Raw genomic sequence first — 12,005 nt, 5'->3', positions numbered from 1 at the left:
CATAATCTCATATTTTGTATCTGTATACATATATTAATTAATATTAAAATTACCGACAGAAATGCGACTATATTACAAAGGGGCTTCAAGCCAGTGACTACTGAAAAATTAAAAGCCAGAAGTGGGTCAACCATGGAGTAAGTACTCCTATAAATTTGGTACGTATTTAACAAATTTGGGACAGTCGCAATTCTGTCTAATAACATTTTTTTTCTTTGTAATTTGTATATAATTCGCATGGATTCATAAGGTTGAAAAGGAAAACTATAATCATAAAATATTGAAACAGATTTTTATTGGGGACAAGAATGCGGCTGGAAGAGGCAGGCAATGACATGGCCAGACTATCTTTATATACGGCACTGGACCCAAGAATGTAGAAACGCCCCCTAATGTTAGAAACACATCAATCACAAACGTATAATACAGACCAAACTGAGTATAGAAGCTACGCTAGCTTCTACAGTATACTCTTTGGTAGAGACGAACAGCGCTCAACGAAGTTGCGGCTATAAGTGTACATCAACCACAAATACAGAAATTATGTTGGCCGAAAGATCGGTCTGTATCTTGTCGTCGTGGGATATGTTCAGCGGAGACTATACAAGGGATACGTTTGGCTTCACGGAATCCCCTCCTATGTAATGCAACGGAGGAGCACTGTAAAAGTAAAAAAAAAAAAGAAAGAAAAAGATACAAAAACTCCTCCGGACAGATCACGGATTTTCTGTCTAGAAATTATGTATAGACCGAACTCTTATTTCGGCTGTGATAGGATGTATACGGCGAGTTCTAATTTTTCTTAAAATTTTCTGAAGTTTTTTTTTTTTCGTTGTTGTTGCTACTTGCCTAATTTTGGGGGTGCTGAACACGAATCCACCTGTTGCCATTTTTTCTAAATGACGTCTTTAGCCGAATAGCCATGGAACAAATTATTTGCTTTAAAAGAATATGTATTCTTCATTAAACATCATAAAAACATGATGTAAATGCCAAAATATTTCAAAATAAACAAACCTCTTCAACTGGATTAAGAAAAAAAATAATTTCCCAATGTCATAGTTACCTCATAACAATGATGATTGCCACAGTAGCAATTAGTGTTTGGTTTTTTTTAAGTAATAACTTTAATAAGTATGAGACTTGATGAGGAAACGATCACGTCTACCTCCAGGCCAGTCTTCAAACAGTGACTTCAAAATGTGAAACCTCTTCTGCCCTGCACATAGTACACGATCATAAACCTAATATAATCACAACGTTGATGGAGTAGGCCTGTGGAGCCGGGATTTGTAAAAACGCCGGGAAATGTAATAATGTCTCACCGGGAAATGTAAAAAATCTCGAAAATTGCATCAACGAGAAATGTAAAAATGTCTCGCCGGGAAATGTATAAATGTCCAACTTTGGGGGGGGGGGGGGAGGATTCTAAAAAACGCTGCCGGGAAATGCAAAAATCATGTACTTCAACAGTATGACGGTATTAATGAAGATGAAATTGATGTCTATTAAAAAAAAAAAAATGCTCATGAACTTTACCGTTTTCATTTTTGTAAACCCCACAACAGCTCGGATTTTCACCAAACTTGGCAGATAGCATCTTGTTTGTTTGTTTGTTTGTTCATTTCCATCTGAGAGATGGCTGGATAGCCCATATTCAGCTAAGGGGTCCAGTTGGATGTGGGGTGGGACCACTTCACCAGGTTAAACACCCTGCTCTTTGCGATGAATGAATGAAGCGGGATCTTTTACGTGCATGAGTTGTTACTCTCTCATACACGGGACCTCCATTTTATGTCCTATCGGAGGGACAGAGTGTTTTGCCTATTGCTTGAGGGGACGGTATGCTTACACTCAACATTGCTCAGTCCAGACTCGGGTTCGAACCCGGGCCGCGTGATTGTGAGGCATGTTACGGCACATTTTGGTAAATCGGCACATTTTGGTAAATTACCAAAATGTGCAAGTTACCAAAATGTGCCATCACTAGTGTCGGCACATTTTGGTAACTGCAAAATGTGCCGATAGTGCACCTATACCTGACGGGATCAACTGTTACCAAAATGTGCAGTTAAAAGTGGATTTGCCTGCACATTTTGGACAATCTGCACATTTTGGTAACTGAACTAAAAACCCATGGATGGCTTGAGATTTATAATACGGTCAAGGAGTTCAGGTGATATGGTCCTGCAGTAAAGACAGGCAAGACACTTCTTTAGCTCACCCGAGCTGAAGGCTCGAGTAAGCTTTTGCGATTGCGCACCTCCGGGCAAATACAGGCGCGATACGCGCTATAGGTACTGTCAGGTGCGGACCAACTATATATACGGAGAGCTCTGGGTAGCAAATTTGTTTCCCCGCAAGTCAAACTTCCCCAGATACGGTATGACAAGGCCTTGAGCATGTTCAAAATATGTTCCAAGTGAGTTGCGGGGGTACACGCAGAAAAACCAGTCGGAGACCCAAGCTTACCGGCAGCACCTTGCAGACAACTCCAACACAGGTACTTCCCAGTACCCACAAGTCGCTCGTAACAGAAAACGGATCGGTTTCAAAAATCTCACGCAGGTCAAACGAAATACACGCAAGTAGAAGGTAAGTAGCACGCGTCTAGCAAATAATTCACAAGTGCGAAAGTCGTAAACATTCTTGTCCGCCCGCAGAAAATTTTCCTGCGTGCTGAAAAATCCCTACTCGCAACAAGCCCGCGTAGCTTGCCCGGAAAGGTGTGACACGCGGCCTTAATCCCTACTCGCATCTTTCCGGGCAAGCTTTGCGTGCGACTTGCGAAGAACAATTTTTACTACCCGGAGGTCCCCGCAGATGACCTGCACGTAACAGTACCTAGCACGTATCGCACCCGTGGTCGCCCGGAGGTGCGCACGCAAATCCTTTTTACCCGTAACCATAATTAAGGCCTTAATTGTCACACCTTTCCGGGCAAGCTACGCGGGCTTGTTGCGTGTGAGGATTTTCCAGCACACCGGACAATTTCTGAAGGTGGACAAGGATTTGGGCGAGTTGTGCATGTGTCTTACTTGCTGGATGCGTGCTACTTATGTTCTTCTTGTGGGTATTCTGTGTGACCTGCGTGCCAGGCGTGTGGGGGCTGACAACTCAGAAATTCATGTGAAGGAATAGCAGAAGTCCAACAGAAATGACAGAATGTCATTATATTGGCCGTGCTGACCGCATACGGGGCCTACGAAGTACTTGCGTGGGAGTTGCCTGCGAGATGCTGCTAAAAACTTTGCTGCGGGTAAATCGGACTTGCGTGCGCAGCTCCGGGCAACTACGGGCGAGATAATTTTCCTGCGTGCTGGAAAAACCTTACTCGCAACAAGCCTGCGTAGCTTGCCCGGAAAGGTGTGACACGGCCTTTATGCTGCGGAACTCATTCGGTGGGGACAAAAACCAACTGCACTTACAATTTGTTTTTGTGATGATTGTGGAGGAGCAGAAAGTTACCAAAATGTGCCGTCAATGTCCTGCACATTTTGGTAAATTTACCAAAATGTGCAGTTACCAAAATGTGCAATTTACCAAAATGTGCCGTAACAAGGCAGACGCGCTACCGACTGAGCCAACTCACCGCCCTTAAACGTTAAAGGACAAGTCCACCTTCATCAACATGTGGATTGAGAGACTCCAGCAATATTAGTAGAAAACATTGGTGAACATTTGAGTAAAATCTGACAATCCGTTCAAAAGTTATGCATTTTTAAAGTATTAGGTTCGGGATCGCTGGATGTTAAGACTACTACAGCTTGTGATGTCCGTCACGTGTAGAACGATATAAAGAAAATATAAAGGAAAACCCACATATTTTCACTTTTCTCGCATAATAAAAGAGCACATGACCTGCCACTTTCAGAAGGCATGGTGAATAATATTACCCTTAACATATATGTCAGATACAAGCTGAGGGGAAGTGTACTTTTTTCATGAAGTGAAATTTAGTGTAATTCTCCTTATGTTTTCCTTATATTGTTCTACGCATATGACATCATCAACTTCAGTAGTCTTCTTATCCAGCAGTGACTATACTCACAGAAACTTTAGAAATTCATAACTTTTAAACGGATTGTCCGATTTTCCTTAAACTTTCACTGTGTTCTACTTTTATTGCTGCATAATCTCAATCCACAATAATGTCTATGAAGGTGGACTTGTCCTTTAATGGTGACATGATCTTAATTTGTTAAAATGAGTCCCCCCCCCCCCCCCTCCCCACAGCCGAAGGAAGGGGGGGGGGGGGATTGAAACCTCAGAGTCCCTAAACTCTGGATTTTTATATACATAAAAGTTCTGTCGAACCGATAAAGACAGAGCTAAGTTAGTGATAACATTATGAAGACATTAATGATGACTGAAATTTCATGTTCGATTATGGCGGATCCAGGGGTACCCTGGTCGGGGAGGGGGGGGGGGGGGGGGGGTGAGGGGGAGGAGGGGGTTTTTCCACATTTTCTTAATCTTCTTGAAAAATCTATGACGGATTTCCACCAAACTTGGCAGGTAGCATCTGATCTTAATTTGTGAATAATTTGTGAAGAAGATTTTGTGAATAAAAACCTTCTTGTTGGATCTACAGATGGCGGATTTGAGATTCATTCTTCTTGTATAGTTATAGGCCTAACATTCGAAGTCCAACACGTGGAAAATGCCAAAATGGGTGTATATATATATATATATATAATGTGGCGAGAACACCCTGAAATTCATTTTTTTTAAAACTTGTATGTGTACGTGCCACTACAACGAGACATGGATAAAGACTATGTATGAGTTCATTTATACTGACCTATGCCTACTCGTTAGATTGTGTACGGTACGTAGAACTTACGTGTGTACTGTGTATACGAACCCTTACACTGCGAGTCCACAGATACACTGTATACACTGCTGTCACTCGTACAGCACATGAATCTAGGTTGCCTTGTCTATTAACAAGTAGGGTGGTAATAACAGTTAATATACGGAGGGACGAATTAGAGATTTATATTTGTAGGTACTTACCTGCTTTTCTTGGCATCTTTTCTGGTGATAGTTGTTATAATTTGCAGTCCCTTTTTGTATTGTCAACGTAACTTACGATAATTTTTCTTCATAGTTGCAAGAACCCCTATGTGTGTAATGAATCAGTCCATATGCAGCTGTGAGAAGGAAGTTGCGCTGAAGTAGCGCTGTGGTAGCGCATTCGCGTTACACTACCAATGAAGAAGTAAACAATACGCGTAAATAGTGTAGAGTACGCGCTAGAGTAAAGGGGCCGACGGGTATAAAAACGCGCATATGCAGACGACTGTTTACTCGACACAGCTGATCTGTTACATTTCAGAAGTTTACAGATTTGTTTTCCCTCTTGAATCCCAGCAACTCGAACCAGATAATTGACAACATGGAGGTGGAGTGGAGGGAGTACCCTCCACCTATTACATAGTATGTCTTTGAAATAAGCCAAGCGTACCCTCGATAGGTATACAATGTATTTATAGGGTAATCATTATATAATTTTGTAAATACGTGCACTGTTGTGGTTATTGATCGCTACAGTAAATTGAGCACAGAGATGCTCATCGTGTTTTTTTTATGATGTGTATACCCTTTTGTGTAAATATCAAGATGGATGCTTAATGCATCATACCAGCTTGATGTCGAAGTGACAGTTATTGTGTAATAGGTAGTAAACATGACCAAGGTTCTAATAAGAAGTACATGTATAAGATTTTAATTATCAATAACTGGTTTGATTATTTAATATGAGGAAAATATTAAGCAATACTCGAGTGAGGGAATAGGAATTGCTTCCCCACCCTTCCCCACTCCCCTCATCCCCTGCAACCGTGGCCACTACGTGGATGAGCAGGGAACTGAATGGACTAGCTGGCGGACCAGGCGAGGCCTAGGAGAGAGTGACAATGTCAGGGTTTGCAGCCAATAGAGAGGGTCTCTCTGGTCTGGTAATGCAGTCTAAACCTGGGGAAAGCCGCGAAGTCAACAGATGGGTGCTACTGTGCCAGTGTCTGAGGGCTGGTGTCCACTACCTTTCCCACTCCTTCCCTTCCCCTACCCCTACCCCTTCCCTTTCCCTTCCCCCCCCCCCCCCCTTCCCTTTGGAGTGCTGACACCACCCACTGAGGGCAACAGTGCCGGAGCTGTGTTTACTTATCTGTATCTGAGGGTTCATGGTGACAGACTAGCAGGCCTACTTGCTGCTGGACTGAGCTGGTGACACTGATGTCTACTGGGGAACGACAAGAAGCTGTTTACCAGACTGAGTCCAGATCCTTTACCATTCCCCCCCCCCCTTCCATCTCTTTCAATTTCCCCACCCTCAGTTAGTAGCAAGCTCCATTCCTAAACACTTGAGTAAAGGTTATCTTTCAACTTGGCCTGTTAGTAATTAAAGACTTATAATAGTTAATATATAAGAAAGTAAGCTAATTTGTTGAGATAGCAAAATTTCTTCTTTTTGTTTCAAGAAAGTCGCGGGACGAGTCATGAGCAAGTCGACGTGCTTAGAGGCTTAATGGAAACACTGTAGAATTTTGTAGGCTTTTTGGTGGCAGGGGTAATTTGGGAGTCGTTAGAGACTTGAGGCCAAATTCTGCCGGTGAAGACAGACAGCGACGCGTGGCCACCGACATCGTGTGTGGGGCGCATAATGCTCTTTTGTGTGGTGCAGCAGTTTTATGTTAAGGATTGAAATCCCAGAGGGGTGACCGGAGTGGTTATGAAAGGAATTTATTCTTTATTGCTTTATTCTTTATTCTATTGGAGAGAGTAATGTGCACTTACTTAGAGATGTTATTCGGAAAGAGACGGGTAGGAAGACTTGGAGTCTAAGTGGGTCTACTGTCTACAGGAGTTCGCTAGTAGGATGAGGTTCGCACAGGTTAGTAGGAACAAAAGCACGGAAGAAATTTCACTTTCTGACAACAAATTGGGTCTCAAAATGAGATGCCTTTAAATAACATTGTAGTGGAGTAGTATTTTTTTACATAGTAGTCTCCATGATAAAGAGGCAGTCATTATACTTAATTATGGAGAATTATATTTACAATATTCATGTGACTTTGAATGTAACGAGTGGTCTAACTACAGTACCACGTCATATGTGGTACGTTCTGAGCTGGGATATCGTACTCGGTCTACAGCTTTAGTGAACCTTGGTCAGATTAAGCTGGGAAAATATTCAAGTTGGTTTTTGTCTCTAACAGGAGATGTTTGAAATGTTGTAAATGAAATGATTTGTATATACCTGTACAAACAGAATTTAGACTTATTAAAGTCTAAAAGTTACAAGTTAAATTCAAACGTTCGGACATCAAGTTTGTAGTTGTACTGCCTGGATGCTGGAATGAATGCCTGTAGACGATACGTGAACAGTGATCAGTGATTGTGGTTGTGGATATGAGATTTAATTAAGTATTGTAGATTAATAAAGACACTGGACAAATCTTTGCACCACGTTCATATACTTTGAACAAACGAACCGCACATCGAAGCCTTTTAAACACGTTACCAACAAACGCGAGGTCCTAGAACTCATTGGATAGCCTTGGTGATTGGAGGGAGAGTGAGTGCCCGAGATGTTTGGTATCTGTGTGTGTACACGCATGTAGAAGTCTAGCAATGACAGTTAGAGACTGAGGCTCTACTTTAAATGCTCACTTACACATGATTTATGTTAATTTGGATACAGAGAAGGTTAGAAGAATTCTGACTCAGCTTACCCTAAATGCTTGGTCGATTCTTTGAGGTATTTCCTCGTATATTAGATGAATAAGATGAGCGAATGATTGCCGATGCTAGTTTGTGTGGGCTGTGTTAGACTGGAGTACTCAACTGAGAGTGGTGCACATGCTCGAGTGGCGCGAACATGAGGTATGCGCGCATGTGAGATGCAGTGTGTGCGTGCGCATTCTGTACTGACACTGGTGATGATTAATTAAAGGCGTCAAGGTTATACGCAAGAGGAATACCAGTATGTAATGTACACATGCAGCCACAACATTCTTTAGCATAGACATTGTTTACAAATAGGGACTCACTCAAGTTACAGATCTCTCTCTCCAAACACGTTAGCTGAGGAAGTTAGTTCTCGACTTCTCAGCAGGGAGTGGTACACCCAAAAATTACCTGGTGGCAGCATACTACAGGATTAGGAGATGTGGATATTCTCAGATGCTCAGTCTCTATTTATTTCCCCCCCCCCTTCTCGCGCTACAATATATACCAGGCCATTGTTCGAGGTTGCCTGGGCCCAGTTTCATAAAGCTGTTCGTAAAGTTACGCACGACTTCACGAACAACTTATGAATATGGGAACAAGAGGGTTTCCTAATCATTGTTAATTTCAATAGCTAAAGTTGAAATTTGCAGATTCTAATGATTACATGTTAACACACGTTTTTAGTTGAAAGTGTATTTTTGCCCCAATGTATATAGATGAAAATGTGACATACAGTCGTACTTTATTAAAACGTATAAGGGAAAAATGTGCGCACATATTGGCACTTCACAATAGTCCAGTCGTTCGTAAAGCCATGCGTAACTTTACGAACATCTTTATGAAACGGGACCCAGGTAGGATATTTATTTGTATAGTAGCTATACACATAATTTAACTATGTGTAACTAATGATAGCAGTAGGTAGGCCTATGAGTGAGGAAAATCTCTTTGCCATAAGGGACGGTAATGGTATAAGAGAACAGATATATCCTGCCATTAGGCAAGGTCCTATATGCGTGTGCGAAAATGTGCGAATCAGCAATTACCCATCTTTTGACACAAAATTTGTAATGATCTCAGGTTTGCTGCTCCTCATCATCTGTATTTATTCAAAGACATTTCCGTCTGAAAAAAAGGCACATTGAGCGAAACAAGATTGAAATGAGGGAAAAGATTCTTTTGTTACTAGTGACGGTACATAATCACACAATCGTTTCTGCCATACGTGTCACCTGAATGTACTCATTAAGATGCACATAATCAAGTGTCGGCGACGATCATTACATCAAAGAAAGACTGCAGTGAACAATCCATGTATATTAGGTCCATGCTTTCAGGATCAGGGCCCTTGCATCTTTTATCAATTCCCCCTCCTCCTCCCCCCCCCCCCCCCAGGTTTTTGAACTCGAATGTGACATCTTGCGATAGCCAGAAAATCAAATTACCTGAAATAAACTTTAGTTAGTTTCAATCAAATATGTCAGACCAAAATAGGCTTGTGTCATTGCATGATGAATTACTGAAAAAGATGTGACGTCAACTCAAAATCGATCACTATATCTGGCGTACCGCAGAGAACAGCTGGTTATAATTATCGAGTTCGCTTACAGCGATCGGGGTATCGCTTTTAACGAGGGCGGTCCTGATTTTCGATTACAGTAGGCCTATTTAGCTGGTCTAGCTCTTTTCAGTACATTACAAGGAGGCATTGGTTATAACCAAAATAACCATTTTTTCCTCTAAAGTGCATACATGTACAGAGACCTTGCTAAAGGTATTTTGCGTTAAATATAAGAACGGCAATAATAATAACAATAATAATAACCGAATTGAATGATTCTCTAATATTTTCAAATTTGTATGCATTCCCCTGAAGGTTGTGAGAATAAGTTCTTTTAACCAAAACAATAGCCAGGCCATGTTGCATAAAAATGAATCGTTTATGAAACCCAATGTAACTATCAGACATGGCTTTCATCCAATCAGAATACTGCATTCATAATTTACTGTATTTATGAAGTTGAAATTTGATTTTAATCATAACTTTGTTCAATGCAACAGAGCCTACGAGGATTAGTGTCCATTTTCTTCTAATTAATGTAATGGTCGTCGGTTGGAGGCCGTGGTCAGAGGTGATCTAAATTGAAATTGAAGGCAGCTCTGAGCGCATTCTTGAAAGTTTGAATAAAGGATTATACTGTCATGGTAAGAAGAAGAAGGGAGTATGTAAACTGACCTATGGTCTTCAGCTTGCAAAGTATTTGTAATGTGACAGAGTTTATACACTGTAAAAACATCGGTGTTAGATTTAACACCACGGGTGTTAAATCTAACACCGATCAAACTTCAATAAAGGACCACACCCACAGGTGTTAAAAATGCACTGTGATGGTGTTGAAAAGTGTTCACTTGACACTTCGTGGTGTTAATTTGACACTGTACCTGGTGTTATTTTGACACTGCACTGGTATTAATTCAAAAATGACACCACATGGTGTTGATTTGATATTTGTTGGTGTTAATATCAATGGTTCAACACCCGTCCAGCTTCAATAAGAGACCACACCAGCTGGTGTTACTTTGGTGTAAATTTATTTTCACATTTTTTCAAAAATTTAGTATTTTAATGTAAAATTCTTGATCGTCTTGTTTAAATTAAAAATCAACAAGAAGTGCAGTTACTAAGAAACTCTTCAAAAAACAGTTTAAAATTTGGAAATGACACCCGGAGGTGTTAATTTAACACCATAAATGAGCACCGAAAATTTAACACCAGCTCGGTGTTCACTATTTAACACCGGACTTTTTGCAGTGTATCATATCAAATATTCCTGTTCACTGGTGATTGATGTGGTCCAGATTTGGACCAAATGATAACTCTTGAAGTTTTCAAGTGAAACGTTGAAATAAAATAAAAAGTTACAAACTACGTGTATATCGAGTTTTTGTGCAATTTCTAATTTTTATACCCCCCCCCCCCCCTATAATGCAGTCATACCGTAACAGGTATTGGGGGAATAGCTCTGTGTTTCCTCCATTAAAGGAGTATTCCAGACGATTTTAATAATTTCACATCATGAAGTACATAAATCGACCCCTCCATTTATATATTTGTGGAATATATTGTGGTACTTGAACAGAGAAACTAATAATCTGAAAAATCTTAAACAAATTACACTGAACAGTGTTGATGACATAGGAGTCTCACACGTATTTCAGAAATGTAGCAGTGTAATCTATTACAATATCACTTGCTTGACAAGTTTACTTGTGTAGAATTTATGCATACCTTTTTCTTTTTTCTGCTTCCTTGAGCCCCAACTCATGTATTCTTATGGTGAGGCTGCTATGTCATCATCCTTGTTCATTGCAATTTGTTATAAATTTTGAAAACATTCTTATTCATTAACGGTACACCATTTATAAAATCAAACTCCATTGTTTGATACTTAGGAGTACACGTGTATTTGTACTGTAGTGTATAAGCTGTAGTAGAAAAACACACACCCATACACACACACGCACACACACGCACACACACACACACACACACACATCCAAACTTTACATAATGAACACCTATAAAAAAGAAATGGAATGTTACAAGGAAATTTCTGCTGTCCCAATATTTCTTATATATTGTACAAATTCATGTGTACAGTATTTGTTACTCTTATAACAACATTGCCCCTTATCAGGACTACCTGTACCATTTAAACAACTTCACAGAATTGATAAAACTCTGACCATACTTGAAAAACAAAGGTAAAACAGTACACGTACACGTGCAAAGCTTTTGGATAATTGACAACAGACCACAAATATGAAGTGTGCATAATGGTGGAATCTTTGGCTCATGTGAGCATACACTCTCGTTAAGCATGTAATGATAGCAGAATATGTATCATATTCAAACTTGGACTTGGACATATTCAATTCTTACGTACACTGGAGCACACTGTATAATTGAGAATGTATGTGGACAGAGGAGGTGAGAGATAGTTCCTGCTTGCATGGACACAAAGAGAAGGTATTGACTTCATAAAACACAGTCACATCAAGGGCAGAGAAGGTATAATATGTTGTATCATTTGTACAGAGTGCCCAGTGATGTTTGTTAATCTTTGGTTATGCAGATTGTGTGGGAGGCAAACACCGGCTTTCAAAAGTGCTAATAAATACAAGTGTGTAACTGAATAAGTTGAGACTATAAGGCCTGTTGCATTTGAGCAACAACCCTTCAATTACTGGAAAGGGAGGGGGAAGAG

Source organism: Diadema antillarum, unplaced genomic scaffold (genome assembly GCF_040938485.1).
Source record: "Diadema antillarum isolate AM-2024a unplaced genomic scaffold, OU_Dant_1.0 scf00000063, whole genome shotgun sequence".
NCBI classification, from domain to species: Eukaryota; Metazoa; Echinodermata; class Echinoidea; order Diadematoida; family Diadematidae; genus Diadema; species Diadema antillarum.
The sequence above is the reverse complement of the archived record's forward strand: the minus strand, read 5'-3'. Positions refer to the sequence as shown.